Raw genomic sequence first — 12,490 nt, 5'->3', positions numbered from 1 at the left:
TGAAATGTGTGTTAAATTTAATAATTAAAATGAAGTTCTTTCTTTGAAATTGACACCCAAAATTGTTTTTAAATTCATAAAGCACTAAATTTTGCATTCATTTACATTTTTTTGCGTGAGATTTTGGACGATATGGCTGAGAAATGTACAATATAAGCATTTAATGTCAGTTAATATTGATAATTATTGACTCGTTTTTTTTATTTTAAGGATCTGAAATACTGCCAAACTGATCACCTTTCCCGTTTTATCCAGTTTTCACTTCACCCTTTTGCTTTTTTGCATTTTTAAGTAGTTTATGTGAAACCTGAAACTGCTGTTACTCAACAGATTGTTGCTAGGTAACCACAAGTTACAAAGTAGATTGTTGCTAGGCAACCACACGTTACAAAGTAGATTGTTGCTAGGTAACCAAAGGGTGAGTGAGTCAGTTGACACAAATTTTGCATAAATAACTTTGAGAGGTTGAGCGGCTAAAATATTTCCTCTGCCTACATTTCCCAGAATGCTGTGCGGTTCTGGATTGGAGTTCAGTGAATATTCTATCGAATATCAAATATTCTATCAGATGTATTATCTCTTGATTGATTTAATGTGTGTTAAAATGTACGGTGGATTTTTGAGAAGCTACACCTATGAATTAACACTCAAAATTGTTTTCACATACATAAAACACAACATTTTCAAAAAGTTTGCATTTTTTGAGGGCTTTGAAATTTAACAGCTATGGCATCTGTCATGTGTTTCACTGGTTATGTCCTAGGTGTTAAGCTAATGAGGATAATCAGTAGGACGTCAGCAGCAGAATCTGGCTGCTGGTCAAGCTCTGAAAATCACCTGACAGATAAATTTGTCTTCCTTCACAAGCTGAAGGTCACTGATTGGTCCAACAGATACAAACGCCAGAGAGCGGCTCAGTTGTTTTGAAGGCAGCTGATGTTTGCTTATAAAACTCTGCTGGTGATCATCAAGGTTTATTTATTAGTAGAAATGAATTGTCCAACTGGAAAAAATATGCAATAAACAAATGCAATTAATACCATTATGTATCACAAGGTGTCTTAAAACAAGATAAATGACAAAATGTGGAACATTATTTCAGACAATTTTGTAAACTGATAAAATGAAAAAATATAAATGATTTGAAAAAAGTTATCTCTTTTGGAGTTGGCAAACCAGATTCCAAAAATTAGATCTAGGGAATAATCAGCAGACTTCTGTATCCATAACTAATAATTAGACATAAACGTCCCCAAGGCAACCCTGGAGAACCATCCACAGGGTCAGTGATTGGGTACTGTCGTCAAAATGTTGCCAATGTTGGTCATCCGTATAAAGGCATGACCAAGAAGACCTGGAGCTGTATTTGCTGCTAAAGGTGATTAAAAGTTATCAAAAACTGTGGTTGTGAATATTTATGAAACAATGGATAATATAGAATGGAGAAAAAGGTGTATTCTTAAAAAAAGCTGTTTTTGCCATGCCTGTTGTAAAACTACCAGCAACTCTGATAAAAGTTCATCAAGCTTTGATGTAGCGGTACGTCAAAAAGCTAAAATGGTAAAATTCTTTGTTGGTTTTGTTTTACGTTTGTATTTATTATTTCATTTGTAAAATATTGAGGCAAACCTGCTGGAATCAGGCTCACAGTTGGAAGACTCCAGTAATTAGCTGTGCACGCTACCACTAGCACGGTAGAATTAGCATTAGCATGTTGAGTTTAAGAATACTGCAATTTTTAACCAGTCTGATATTAGGAGCTTTAATGCATATTAAAAAGATTTCACTCTAGGACTGAAACAATCTCTTTCTTTACCATGTTTAAGGCTTAGACTGATGAAACGTTACCTAGTGATTCGTTTGGATGCTAAGCTAACATTTCATCAGTCAGTATTGATTATTTCCTCTAGGTTTATGGAGCAATATTCATTTAAGATCTCAGATTCAAACCAAACTTTCTGTATCCCAGTCCTTCAATAGATGGTACAGCATTTGAACAGTGTTGCTGTAGTTTGGTGTTAAAAATAAATAGAAACCGTTGCCTAGAGCTGCCATGTATGGTGCATTTCCTCTCAATGTGGCCCTGTGTTATGTTAGACGTTGGACTCAGGCAGCGTCCACCAGTGGGTTAGTTGGTTGTGATCGAAAGGTAAGATTGGGAGGTTTGAACTTGCGTCATTGCAGGAGCTTTAGGCTTTATATTTACTTCTCCCCTCAAAGCTTTAGCATCAATATCCAGCACTATAGCTAACAGAGCACTGTTCAGAAATGACTATTTTTCCACTTCTCCTGTATTTCTATCACAACCAGCAGTGAGAAATTGTTAAAGTTCATTCCAATGCTGAGATGTTTTTATGACTCACAACTCAAGGCTGTTATTTAAGACCATTTGAAAATGTAGCTTGTCAAAACTAAAGAGACAGATGAATAACATATTAGTTACAATGGAATCCATGTTTTCTGAAAGTGTTTCTGCTTGCCTATTTACCTGCATTTTTACTGTTTTCTCCATCTTGTTTCTACTGTTTTCTCCTTTACAGATTTCTTCTGTTTTCCCCATTTTCACCCATTTAAAAGCATCAGATCAGGCAAAGAAAAAAGCAGTTTTTAAAAGACTATTTTATTTATTAAGGCCCTTTATGATTAAATAATTGCTTCCTAAGTCCAATAACTGCCATCAAGCTTCAACTATAACTGTTAATTGTCCTAATTCTACCCAATATATTGGTATATTACCCAATATTACGTATTATTGGGTAATATTCTCTAATATTTTTTTCAATATTAGATCATATTTCCAAAATATTACTCAATACTGGCAAATATTTTGCCAATGTCAATCAATATTGGAGTATATTTACCCAATATTCTATAATATTGTGTAATATTTCCCCAATATTGGAAAATATTTCTCCAATATTACCTAATATTAGAGAATATTTCTCAAATATTCCTAGATATTGAAGAAATTTTCTACATATTCCCAAATATTGGAGAATATTGGGAAGTTGGCAAGCATGAGAATTGTTGTTTTTGAGATCTTTAGCTTAAATGAAGTTAGTGAGGGCTGCTGAGCTTCTTTAATTTACTCTAGATTAGAGAAAATGCTGCTTTTGAGATCATTAGGTCTACTTCAAGCTGCCAGACCGGTCCCATTTAAATAATTTCTTAGCTATAAAGGTTGGAAGAAAACAGGCCTATGTGTTGTGAGTGATGGTACAGATAATTTAACTCATGATTAAGAGTCAATGTTATTTTCTCTCAGTACCAGGATGGCTTGAAAAGCTATTTTCCCCTTGACTGATTGTTCTTTGGTAAATTGAAACATCTAAAAAAAATCCAGGAGAAGTTTATGAAGGGACAAACACTTTTTCACATCACGTTTCAGAAATCTCTTTAAATAGTTCAAATCCTGACACAAAAATTGCCTCAAATCTCTTTTCCCACCTCATCGCTTGTTTCTGAACAGTGAACTTTGAGAGCCAGCTAGATATTTCTGAGCACAATCACACATTAGACTGAAACGTATTAACCTACAATATATATCACCTGACAGAAAGTTGAGTTTTCCCCTGAGGTTCTCTCTTTTTATTCACCTGGGGAGCTGCGAGGCTCTTTATTTCACAGAAAAATGTATTACTTCAAGGCAGCAGTGAGGAAAACTCCTGGAGAAGAAGATATATTAAAAGCTTAAGTCAGAGGCAGGTTCATTGGTGGGTTGTGATTCAACACGTTTTCTCTTTATTTTCTTTTGCTTGAGCAAGACAGGCTCAGCATACATAAAGCAAAACTCGAATATGATATAGTTTTTCTGTTGGAAAGACGACAAAACCATCTGAATTTTTATAGACACCAAGATAAGTAAATGCTTGAAATGTCAACCTGGTTGTCATGAATCTATATATCAGTTTTACTTCTTATACTGAACTTGTGATGCCTGAAGAAATAACTCTACATCCCAACACCAGCTGGGCAGAGATGGAGAGTGACAGTAGAGAGCGGAGAGGAAGCATGTTGACAACCCTGAGGTCAATGATGTAGAGCCAAACCGACCGTTTCCCCCCTGGGAACCATTTAGGACTAATTTGGTCCCATTTGTGTACAGGAAGTCTCAACAGTAAACGCCTGCCAAGCACAAAATGCCTGGAACATTGACTACAGCTGATAAATCAGAAGGCCAGGGTCAGCATTAACTTTTACTGTACAGAAATCCTTCAATTACCAGAAGATCACGTCTTTTCTGCTTGGCTTAAGCTGAACGTTGCAAGAAAATGTGGTTTATTACCAACTTGTGAGCTAAAAATAAAAAAGAAAATCAGTGTTTCTTAGTGTGAGTATGATTAATTATCCAGATGATAGCTGGGAACTGCCTCCGCAGAGGAGATGTGTTTCCAGAGAACTTGTCAACGTTGCTCTTATCTGAGACAACAAATCATGACGGCAACAGCACAACATTTTAACAAGATGCCAGAGCTTGTTGCATAAACCCAACTGCATCCTGGAGATTACGTGTTGTGATAAATCTGAAGCAACAATCCTAATAAAAGCAGTTCAGTAGGTTCACTAAGCCTAACAGGGAACAGTTCTGCAGTGCACGCAACTTTTAGAGATGGCTGGTTGGAAATGTCTAAAACCAACAACAGTCCAAGACACCAGGGTCTTATTATTGAACCATGGGAATCAGGATCTTGATTGGAAGAGGATCAGCGAGGAAGTTAGAAAGTCGATAAGTTCTGACTTTTACTATTTTGAAAATATTTCCCTACATTTGAGCTATCCAAAAACACTGAATCACATTAAATAAACAATAAATAAACACATTTATTTAATTAGACAAAATACACAGGAGACGGTGGACGAGTTTGAGAGTTTGACACATCTGACATGTGTCTAGATCAGGAGTGGGCAGTCCTGGTCCTGGAGGTCCAGTGTCCTGCAACTCTTAGATGTCTCCCTGGTCCAACACACTTGAATCCAACAGCTGAATCACCTCCTCAGTGCAGTCAGGTTCTCCAGAGTCCTGCTAATTACCTCATTATTTGACTCAGGTGTGCTGAAGTAGAGACACATCTAAAAGTTTCAGGAGACGGGCCCTCGAGGCCTGGAGTTGCCAACCCCTGATCTAGAGCAAAATGTAAAGTATCTGCATTCAAAGTGCACATGCGTTGAACTTGAAGCGTCAGACGCAGTTTTGAAGCATGAAGCGCATTTGGTGTGAAAGCAGCATTAGACAAAAAAGGTTAGCGAGAACCACCAGTAGCTCCAAACCAACAATAAGGAGGAAAACAAGGAGAAAGTGTTTTTTTCTGCTCTACTATGACAAACATAAACATGAGGAGTAGGTAACACTCTACTGAGACTTTGGTCAGATGAGGCTAAAAGCCGATTTAACCTCCAGAAGGCTACTAAAGCTATTGAAGCTATTAAAGGCTACTAAAATGAGAGTTTTCATATTGACATGATGTCAATGTGGACAAAGATGAAATTGTTTTAATGTTTTTAACACGTCTTCACTAGGAGTGTTAATAATAAGTAAAGAAGGAGCGATATTTATTCTTCCTGCTGTTCTAGAAACACAAACAGAAGGGAGAGTAATGCTCCTTCTGCTCTGCATTGTAGCCAAGAGGTTATAAAGAGGCGCCTCATCACATCCAGGTGATTAAACTATTTGTCCTAATGCAACCTAAATAACCAGCAACACAGACTGCAGGCGGTAAAATCAGCAGAAATGTGCACACTGCATTAGTTGATGCAATTTCCTCTCCCTTCTGTTTTCTTTTGTGATCTCATCGCAATCTCTGGCTGGCTATTGTCAGTTTAATACAGTCCAATGCAAATTAATGTAACTAGAGTAACAGTAAAATGGACAGTCTTTTCATAAATTCATATAACATCTTTTTGCATAAAGAAAATGCAAAAATAACCATTTGCAGCTGCTTGAAACCTCATTTTCACACTTTTTGGTACGATTAAGGTTTTTTCCAGAGTGAAGCTTTGATTAAGATTTATTTACCGTTTCTTCTAATGAATTTGGATATTTTCTAAAGTGAAAAATCAGTCATGTAATTAAATAAATAATCAACAGCTTAATCAGTCGTGACAAACAATTAACTTCAACCTTTATCTGCACCCTGAAAGTGAACGCAGGGAAGGAAACCCACTGATTTCACAATCAATGCTGTTTTTCAGAAAAGGTTTCATTTCCAAAAGGGACCAAGACTCCTGCCTGACTCCATCTTTGTTAAAGCTGGCCACAGTAGTTGTGATTTTTTTTTTTCTGGTGTCCAAATGACAAAGAAAGAAACAATGTAAAAAAAAAACAAAAAAAACACACAGACTGTAACACTGAGGATGTCGGAGTCTACCGCTACTCTCCACTGGCTCAGATTATCTGTATGGGTGCAGAAAAATATGTCATTTCAAAACAAATATGGCCGAATATGTGATTGAACTGGTGTGCAGGAAACAATCACATTATCTATCTTGACAGAGAAGATGGGAAATGACAAAGAAAAGCTGGAGAAGGAAATCAATCTTTAGTTTCCTTTGCAGGATGGAATTGGATTGGGAGGAAAATAATGCTTTTAAAAAGACAGTCTCCTCTGTCTATCCTCTGGCTATTGTAGAGCTGGCAGCTTGTCATCATTTTTCCATTACATGAAGATGGCTGTGTTGGTAGCATGGGCATATTCTCTTTAAGAACGTATATTACAGAGGATGCATGATGGGCAACAGAGAGGAGGAAAAAAATTAAAAGATTAAAAAAGCATTTTCTGTAATAATTCATGTGATAATGCTCAGATAAATAATGCAAGACTCATGTTTGAGTTTCACAAAATCTCTGTGGTATCAAGTCATTTTGAGACATCAACATATCATCAACATACACAGTAATCCTCTGAAACAACTCAGACAAAACTATGGATACATGATGCAAATAAGTATTTTTTTAATAAAAACAAGCAAACGTCACATAGCAGTAGTTAAGTAAATGAAAACGCTGACTGTAGTTTATGAACTTTAAACTGGTGAGTTCTTTTTTAATGTTTGATTTAAAGCTTTCCTGCAGCTTTCTGGAAATTTCTTCCATATTAGAGAAGCATAAAACTGAATGTTGCTCCTCCATGTTTGGTTGTGAATCTGTGGATACAAATCAGATCTTTAATATAATTACAGCTAAATAATTCAGTGATTTATAAACTAACAAACTTGTGAAGACTAATCAATATGCATAAAGATAAACACAAGGATGCGTTCAGGTGATAAAAGGCTGACTTTATAACTATCTTTATGTATCTGTGAAGGTTCATTATAACCAGATTTCAGATCTGATCGCTGGTTTCTAGCTGTAACAATTTAATATGTGTGATGACCAAATTGCTCCTCTTTAAGTGTAAAACTGATAACTTTTGTTTTTGTTCAGCTCTCACTCATCAAAGCGATGTTTTACTTCACAACATTCATGAAAGTTTGAGCAGTTCTAAACCTGTAACTTCTTAAAACTTTGTTTTGGTGATTGAACATGTAATGACAAGATTGAATGCTAAGTTTTTAGGCCATAATCAAGTCAAGAAAACCATTGAAGATTGTTTGACTTCTGTTGATAAAATTTACAGTGAAGGCTGATATTTATGCTTCTAAAACATACTAAAAATCATCTGGAAACTTTTGACGTTCCTCACTTTGACACTGGGTAGCATTTCTGACAACTTTCAGAGTCCTCACTGATGCTTTCAGGATCTGATATCAAAGAGAATGAAGAGTTGTCTGCAGAGATTTGTTTCAGCTATAAAATCTTCAGCAGAGTAGACTGTAGATTAAAGACGGACTGATATGCAGACAGTGTGCTACTTTTAGAGGAAAGCAGGAGCTTGAATTATAGGAATATTTATGTAGGTCTACAATGAATCAACAACTTCCTAGAACCGTGTTGGATCCTCTTGACTCTAGAAAGCGATTTAATTCTTTGTGGCATAGATTTCTTCAGAGATTTTGATTCATACTGACTTGATCGCGTCACAAAGTTGCAGCAGATTTGTTGGCTGAACACCAATGGATGTGAATCTAGTGTCCACCATATCCCAAAGATACTAGCACTATGGGTCTAAAGTGAAAAGATATCAGACACTATTACACTGCGACCAGTTAATACAAATGACTGATTATTGCTTTCTTGTTATTTATGTAAAATGTTGACCCTGTCATCTGAATATTTTCCAGCTTTTTATTGTAATTATGATTGAAAAATGTACCACAATGTAAGTACGTTTAATTCATTTACGGATAATATATTTCAAACTTGTACTTCTGATGATGATTCAGGCTTTGGTTTGCTATTTTTGACAATTTTCTTCTCTCTCTTCAGGTGCAGCGACTCCACCATCGATCTGTTTCACTGGACGACTCGTCTTCATTAAACCTGAGCTGTTTTAAGGCGACGCCTGCATGCATGAGGGCGGACGAGCTACTCCTGTACGTGACCCAGCGAACGCGCCGATTCATCTCAAATGCAAAGAGGGGTCAGGAAAGGCTCCCCGGCACCATATGTTTGTCAGCTGACATTAAAGACAGCCGAGTCTGGGCTTGTTTAAGAGTCTTATTGAGTCTTACCTTCTTTAAACAGCCATAAAAGCTTCAAGCTAATTAAAATTTAAAAGTTGGGGCAAGTTTACTTGTTATTTTTAACCTCAGCTCTGGTAAATCCTCACCACTCTCATCCAACAAGATCTAAAACTATAAACCGTGTTTATTTACGTCAGTTTTATTTTCAAAAACACAGACTTTGTTGCTTCAGAGTGACATATGGGATTATTTAACTAGGATTCACAAAGCTATCTCCGTATGCCGAGCACAAAGCCAGATCTGAATCAAATCCAAGGCAGAAATAAAAACATGACACATTATCCAGTGCAGCAGGGATGGGGAGAATTATTATTGGATTTCCATATGAACATTAGGTTGTTTTGATCCAACTGTCTTCTGTTTGTTATGCAAAACTCCCATAAGGGCAGCAAGGCTTGTAAAAATGATCATCAGTCAAGGAGAAGTCACTTGAATATAAACAAACCAGTGACGCAAGAAGCAGCAAATAAATAGATTCCCTGCTTATTAGCTGCAGGATTTTGCAAAACACGGAACAAATGGAAAGAAAAGCGGCCAAAACTAAAACTTATCTTGTTTTGTTGATGTACAAGATAGCATTAGCATTGTACATCAACAAAGCATAGCATGGTTTATTTGCCGCAGGAAGTTAGAAAAGTAGCAGCAAAATTGAGTAAAGTGAATATTTTATTAATTCTATTAGGATGATTTATTAACTAATCAGCTGGCATTTATTCATAGTTTCTGTTTATGCAAACAGGACTTCTCATAATGCTTAATATGAAAATGGTACAATAAGTTGGAAACAAGAGGGAAAAAATCCTTGGATGCAAAGAAAGCTTAGAGGAGGAAAAGGCAATAAAGGCACCTAAAGAAGACCGAGTCAGATGCATGTTTCTATTCTGCTCAGACTTTGCATATATAGGATGGAAATTACAGCAGTTTTCTTTCTCTATTCAAGCAGCTTTCAGAGAATCTGCTAACAAATCAAGGGATAAGAACCTCTCTGAGAAAAATAATCAAATCCTATTCATTCCTACATGATGACAGTCGAGTTACCATCTCCAAAAGTAAACTTTTTTCTCCTGCTGGATTATATACTTCTATGTAATAGAGATGCCAATTGCTTTTATGCAAACATTGAGCTTTTTGTAAAATCTACATCTGACAGCTGTATACATGGTTTCACGCCAGCAAAGTTTTGCTTAAAAAAAAAAAAAAAAAAAAAATAGGAGACAAACTATGATTTTGGTTTCCATTTAATGCCAATTAACACGTCTAAATGAGGTTAAAAAAAATTAACGAGTGTAATATGAATGTAAAATGTGTAATATATTTAAATGGCTAAATAAAGACAAAAAGTTCAGATCAAAAATGTCACTGAACGTCCAGGAGAAGCTGAAATACTGACCCTGTTTTTAGGTTAGCATAGCGATATGCTAGCATGTTGGTTTTACACAAGCAGCAGCAAATTATGTATTTTCCACAAGCAAGTAATAGTACAAAAACAATCAGCAGTAGATTTATTATATAATACAACCTTAAGTAACAACTAAATTTGTTCTGATTATTAGCATTTTAGCATTAGCGCTCCAGCACAGAAGCTAGTTGTTACAGGAAGTTAGTAAAGAAAAGAGGTTGAATGTTTGACTTTTTTAGGCATTTGCGGTGGACATTTCTCTAACTTAGACAGACAAAGGCCAGTATATCTCTATGCTAACATTTAGACAAAGCTGTAAAAGCATAAAATCATCCAAGAAAAAAATGAGAAATGCAAATTTTCCACCTTCATTATTTTGTATCTTTTGTAGTTTTTTTATTTTTGCAAACCAACTCTTTTAGGTAGAATACAGAGAGGATATTTAATTCTCACCATAAGTCAATTTCTACCTGCCAGAGCGATGCTTAGTACCTGCTTTAAAGTCATTTTCCAGAATTTGCTCATAATTTTCAGCAGGAAAAATCAGTTTAACGGCTCCAAAAAATTATATCTACAAGCAGGAAGCCATGTTGGTTTGATCAGAGCTCATCATCTCACATTCCCTGGTCCAAACTGGAATCATATTAAATGAATACAGTCGGTCATAAAAATAAAATGAATTTTCATTAATATACTTAACTTCAAAAAAGTAAATGTGAATTCCTTGGCACAAAATGGCAACATATTGGTATAAAAAGCCACAACCAAATCAAGAGTCCACTGAAACTATTTTTCCCAGCATTTATTAGATGAAAAAGTTCTGAAATTATCCACCACCATCTCTTGCGGCACAAAAACCTTAAACAGGGACTATGAGGTCTTGATTTGTGCCATTTTGCATTAAATAATCAATAGAAATCTCCCTGCTTTGGCATGCTCTCTGAAAAGTCCCCCAAGTTTCTTGAAGTGCTCTGAAGTCTGTCCCGTCATCAGCAGCTCTTGTTAGCGCTGCGTGTTGCCACTGATGTGCTTTAGATTACACATTCACAGTGCAAGCTGCAGCCGATAATTGAATCACTGGCACTGATCATCAACAATCAGGGCCATTGTGGAGCCTTCATCAGAGCCATCTGAGAAGAGCAGATCAAAGCGGTTATGACACCAAGAGGAGCTGGAGTCGCCAGTACACACTTTCATGAAAGACTTCTGCTCAAAAAAGCAGCTTTGTTTCTTGTAAATGCTAATTTCTGCCCGTGTGTATGAAGGCAGAGGTCAGCGGTTTATCATATCTCCTCTTTAATGCCACCAACATCATTTTTATAACTGAACAGCAGTGACAGACACCTGTCCTGCACTGACCTTCTCCATCACAGAGGCAATGGGGCCACCAGGGCGGCCTGTCACTCCTGATCGCACTAAGTGATGGTCAAAGGCAGCGGACGCAGGCAACCCACCGGAACCTATTAGCGCGTCTTTCGGCCCTCGCATCAGGATCCTCTGAAACACGGGTTAACACCAGCGAGTGAGCCGGCGAGTGTGTGAGGGAAAGATGTGCAATGATGTGATTCATTCACAGTTGTGAGGAGGAAATTGAGTGCAAAAATGTGTCTCTGTGTGTGTATTACCAGGCGAGGGCTGTGTAAAATGTCAGCGGTGGATTGCAAGGTTCAGAGAGAGTTCAAGGCAAACGTCTCTTTGTTTCTTTTAGAGGACGATCTGGTCTGGACGGAAAAGACAAACCGCTTCAGGGAGCGACGAAGGAATCACTCACAACTTCATACTTCCCTAAAAACATGTATTTTTGTGTCCATTTAAGGAAATAAATCTCCAAAAAGTGCAACAAATACTCAACCTCACATGGTCAAGAATTCCCTCTAAAATATTGTAATTTGTTTTATTATTTCAAATAAATTACGTAAGTTTTTAACAAATGTAGGGTTTCTCTTTGTGTATTATAAGCCTGGCAGCCCACCAGGTTAAGCATTATTTGTTTATATTATTTAGCATTTTTTTAATGTAACAATTTATAGTTGGCTTTTAGGAATTGTTAATAATGTCTTCCAATTGTGATATTTTAAAATTTCCTGTCAACGTTAAGCATTTTTTAACTCAAAAACATGACTTTCCTAGCATCCCAACCTCTGGACTTAGTAATTCTCCAGAGGGGAACTCAGCAAATGGTTGAAGCTCAAGACAAGTTACACCAGATTTAAAAAAAAAAGCAGTAAAAGTTGAAAAATAGCAAAATATAGGGAAGTGAAGTCATTCAATATTTGAATTTTAAATAAGCAAGCTTGTGCTCCTCTCCTTGTGCCTGTTTTCAGTCTCACTCAGTGAAACCAAAATACATGACGATTGGATTAGGTGTGTGTTTTAATTTAACAACTTAATTCTTTTTTAAGTAAAATTTATTTCTGTTTTAACGAAGTGCAGTATTTGTGGTTTATGTTTCAGCTCCAAACTCAAGAC

General features: G+C 36.5%; 1 long non-coding RNA gene across 1 annotated transcript; it reads right to left on the bottom strand.

Annotated features, from left to right (window-relative positions):
* Nucleotides 1-991: 991 nt before the first annotated feature.
* On the bottom strand, nt 992-4,986 carry LOC106961977 (uncharacterized). Its single transcript, XR_001427867.1, has 3 exons — nt 4,885-4,986; nt 4,286-4,296; nt 992-1,003 (listed from the first exon to the last, which is right to left on the bottom strand). It is a non-coding gene; the product is annotated as an uncharacterized LOC106961977 (long non-coding RNA).
* Between the last annotated feature and the right edge of the window lie 7,504 nt (nt 4,987-12,490).

This window comes from Poecilia latipinna, unplaced genomic scaffold (assembly GCF_001443285.1).
Source record: "Poecilia latipinna isolate Pla-1442-1.1 unplaced genomic scaffold, P_latipinna-1.0 Scaffold1355, whole genome shotgun sequence".
Lineage (NCBI taxonomy): Eukaryota > Metazoa > Chordata > Actinopteri > Cyprinodontiformes > Poeciliidae > Poecilia > Poecilia latipinna.
Note: the sequence above shows the minus strand (reverse complement) of the source record. Positions and strands in the feature narration are given on the sequence as shown.